Source organism: Procambarus clarkii, chromosome 16 (assembly GCF_040958095.1).
Source record: "Procambarus clarkii isolate CNS0578487 chromosome 16, FALCON_Pclarkii_2.0, whole genome shotgun sequence".
Lineage (NCBI taxonomy): Eukaryota > Metazoa > Arthropoda > Malacostraca > Decapoda > Cambaridae > Procambarus > Procambarus clarkii.
This window is the reverse complement of record NC_091165.1, coordinates 30,726,998-30,731,175: the sequence shown is the minus strand read 5'-3', so window position 1 is coordinate 30,731,175 and position 4,178 is coordinate 30,726,998.

Here is a 4,178-nt window from a genome sequence, read left to right as displayed (position 1 = left end):
TGTTTCGTGTTGTGTCTTGTGTTGATACTTTTAATACCCCATTAACATCCCCTCCGTTATGTCCATTCACCCACTTGTAAACCTCTATCATGTCACCCCTAACTCTTCGCCTTTCCAGTGAATGCAACATAAGCTTTGTCAATCTTTCTTCATATGAAAGATTTCCAACCTGGGGAATTAACTTAGTCATCCTACGCTGGACACGTTCAAATGAATTTATATCCATTCTATAATATGGCGACCAAAACTGAACTACATAATCTAAATGGGGCCTAACTAGAGCGAGATATGATGACGATATGATGATGATTTACGATAGTCCACACATAATCTCCAGGTTCCCCCTGGGTTTGGTATCACCAAACAAGGAGAACTCCAAGAACTTTGGCTTTGACGGATGAAGTTATGTTGAAGTAGATAATCTACTTCCTGTTGGATGAGTTGTCTTTTTCGGGATTTACCCTGTATGGATGCTGTCGAATTGGAGTGCTGCCAAACAGTTGGATATCGTGTGTAATGTGATGTGTCTGAGTGGCTACCTCCCCAAACAGGTTTGCATGTTGTTAAAAGGGTATGTACAAAGTTCACTGGGTTGTTCTCCTTTTGAGTTAGTCTTTGGCCATAAAGTTCGTGGACCCTTGCAAATGTTACAGGAGAATCTGTTAGGGAACGTAACGTTGACCGAAGGTTCGGCTTTCTTTGCGCAACACCACCAGAGACTCAGTGACTGCAAGGCGGCGGCACTAAAGTATCTTGGGAAGGACCAAGAAAAGATGAAAGAACGAAACGATGCTAAGGCTAAGTGGCGGGTATTTCAGCCTGATGACCCTGTCCTGGTATTAAAGCCTCGACTAAGGAACAATGTGTCTCACGAGTACGAAGGCCCCTTTATTGTGACAGAAAGGGTTGGGGACCTCAAGTACAAAGTGAGGCACTCTGACAAGCGTAATCAGGTGATACTTGTACACTTGAACCGTCTGAAGAAGTTCCAGGGCCCCAGGCCCGTAATAGGCCCTAACCAATGTTTCCTTTTCCAGTGAGGGAGGGGATGATTGTTCTGGGGACCCAACTAATCTTTGGGGCGTGGGTTGGACATGTATATGAGTGGGATTGGGTGGTTATAGATAGGAGCTGCCTCGTATGGGCCAATAGGCCTTCTGCAGTTACCTTTGTTCTTATGTTCTTAATCTCATTCTCAATAATTCTAGTTCTGTGAATGCTGTGGAGGAGAGACTGTCCCATTTGCAGATGGTCCAACGTGAAGAGATGCAGTCGCTACTTGACGAATTCTCCAGTCTGTTCGGGGAGATCCCGACCCAGACTGATACCATCTACCATGATGTCAGGTTGACGGACTACACCCCCATTCGTCTTCAACCCTATCGGATGAGTCCAGAAAAGAAGGCCATCGTACGGAAGGAGGTCAACTTCCTGCTCCAGCACGGCCTCATCAGGCCGAGCCAGGGCTCTTGGTGCTCCCCCTGCCTTTGGTCCCCAAATCAGACGGCTCCTGGCGATTAGGGGGTATTAGTTCCAGATTTCCAAAAAAATGCATTAAATGAAAACTAGTTCAATTTCAATCAAACTTTTTGTGACTAGTTGTATATGAAAAGGGTTTCATCTGGTCCAAGTCTCAGCATCGTAGCATAAATAGGAATTTTATCTTGAGGTTATCTTGAGATGATTTCGGGGCTTTAGTGTCCCCGCGGCCCGGTCCTCGACCAGGCCTCCACCCCCAGGAAGCAGCCCGTGACAGCTGACTAACACCCAGGTACCTATTTTACTGCTAGGTAACAGGGGCATAGGGTGAAAGAAACTCTGCCCAATGTTTCTCGCCGGCACCTGGGATCGAACCCAGGACCACAGGATCACTAAGTCCAGTGTGCTGTCCGCTCGGCTAGGAAGGGAGAAAACAAAATATTGAAGTAGGTGTCAAAAGTATTCCAAAATGGTCAAAAATGATTATCAAACACAAGTGTCAACTGAAATCATATCTATGACTCTCAGCTATTACAATAGCATATATTAAAAATATTATAAACAGTTTTATTTGAAAAAAAATTCAGTTAAAAAAAAAACAAAAATTTATATATATTTTTTTTTTTTTTTTTTTTTTTTTTTTATCGGACGATTTGCATGAAACTTATACACCTGACTGCACGTAAGCCCATCTGTAAGGGTGATACACCTGACTGCACGTAAGCCTATCTGTAAGGGTGATACACCTGACTGCATGTAAGCCCATCTGTAAGGGTGATACACCTGACTGCACGTAAGCCCATCTGTAAGGGTGATACACCTGACTGCACGTAAGCCTATCTGTAAGGGTGATACACCTGACTGCACGTAAGCCTATCTGTAAGGGTGATACACCTGACTGCATGTAAGCCCATCTGTAAGGGTGATACACCTGACTGCACGTAAGCCCATCTGTAAGGGTGATACACCTGACTGCACGTAAGCCCATCTGTAAGGGTGATACACCTGACTGCATGTAAGCCCATCTGTAAGGGTGATACACCTGACTGCACGTAAGCCCATCTGTAAGGGTGATACACCTGACTGCACGTAAGCCTATCTGTAAGGGTGATACACCTGACTGCACGTAAGCCTATCTGTAAGGGTGATACACCTGACTGCACGTAAGCCTATCTGTAAGGGTGATACACCTGACTGCACGTAAGCCTATCTGTAAGGGTGATACACCTGACTGCACGTAAGCCTATCTGTAAGGGTGATACACCTGACTGCACGTAAGCCTATCTGTAAGGGTGATACACCTGACTGCACGTAAGCCTATCTGTAAGGGTGATACACCTGACTGCACGTAAGCCTATCTGTAAGGGTGATACACCTGACTGCACGTAAGCCTATCTGTAAGGGTGATACACCTGACTGCACGTAAGCCTATCTGTAAGGGTGATACACCTGACTGCACGTAAGCCTATCTGTAAGGGTGATACACCTGACTGCACGTAAGCCCATCTGTAAGGGTGATACACCTGACTGCACGTAAGCCCATCTGTAAGGGTGATACACCTGACTGCACGTAAGCCTATCTGTAAGGGTGATACACCTGACTGCACGTAAGCCTATCTGTAAGGGTGATACACCTGACTGCACGTAAGCCTATCTGTAAGGGTGATACACCTGACTGCACGTAAGCCTATCTGTAAGGGTGCCAATTTTGGAGAAAACTGGTTGATGTCAACCTCAGCCACAGATGGCAACACCTTAGATTTTATTATTTTATTATTTATTTTCAATATTTTCAAGTTACATAAACGTTCAAATATCTCTATTTATTATTCAATTTACATGAAACTTACACCTTATATGTAACGTTTATGTCTCTAAAATCCCAAGAAAGCGTTTTTCCTAAGTTCATTTATTGATTTTATAATAGCAATAAACTTGACATATTTGCATAATTTTGGGGGGGGAACTTTGACTATTTGTATTAGGAAAACTAAAGATGTTTTGGAAACTCCCTAACTCCCGATCCTTTATTATATGCTAATGTGTCAGAAAAGAATGATTATATCTGAAAGGTGTGGTTGTAAATATACACTTGAAAATGTGCAAAATTCGCTGAAAAATATATAAAAATTAAAAATCTCCCTTTCTATATAAGCTGCAGTACTGAAACTTGGAACAATTGCAGCCCTTTTTATATACAACTAGTCAAAAAATATTGGTTGACATTGAACAACTTTTCCAAACCCATTCATATGGCCCCTTATGCACTATCGGCAGCTCAACAAGGTGACCATCGTGGATGCCTATCCGCTGACCATCGTGGATGCCTATCCGCTGACCCCAGAAGACTGCATCGACGAGATCGGAAACGCCACGTACGTCTCGAAATTCGATCACTCGAGGGGATATTATCAGATCCCGCTCACCGAGCGTGCCAAGCAACTAACTGAGTTCGTAACACCCGATGGTGTCTTCGAGTATCAAGTGTTACTGTTCGGATTGCGTAATGCCCTTGCAACGTTCCAGAGGCTAATGAAATCTCTGCTCGCAAAGGTACCAAATTGTCGGGCGTATTTAGATGACATTGTGCTTTTTGATAGAGATTGGGCTGACCACATAGCTAGGTTATGCCAGTTGTTCACAGTTTTGAAAAGTGCAAATCTAACTCTAAATGCAAAAAAGTGTTATTTTGGCCAAGG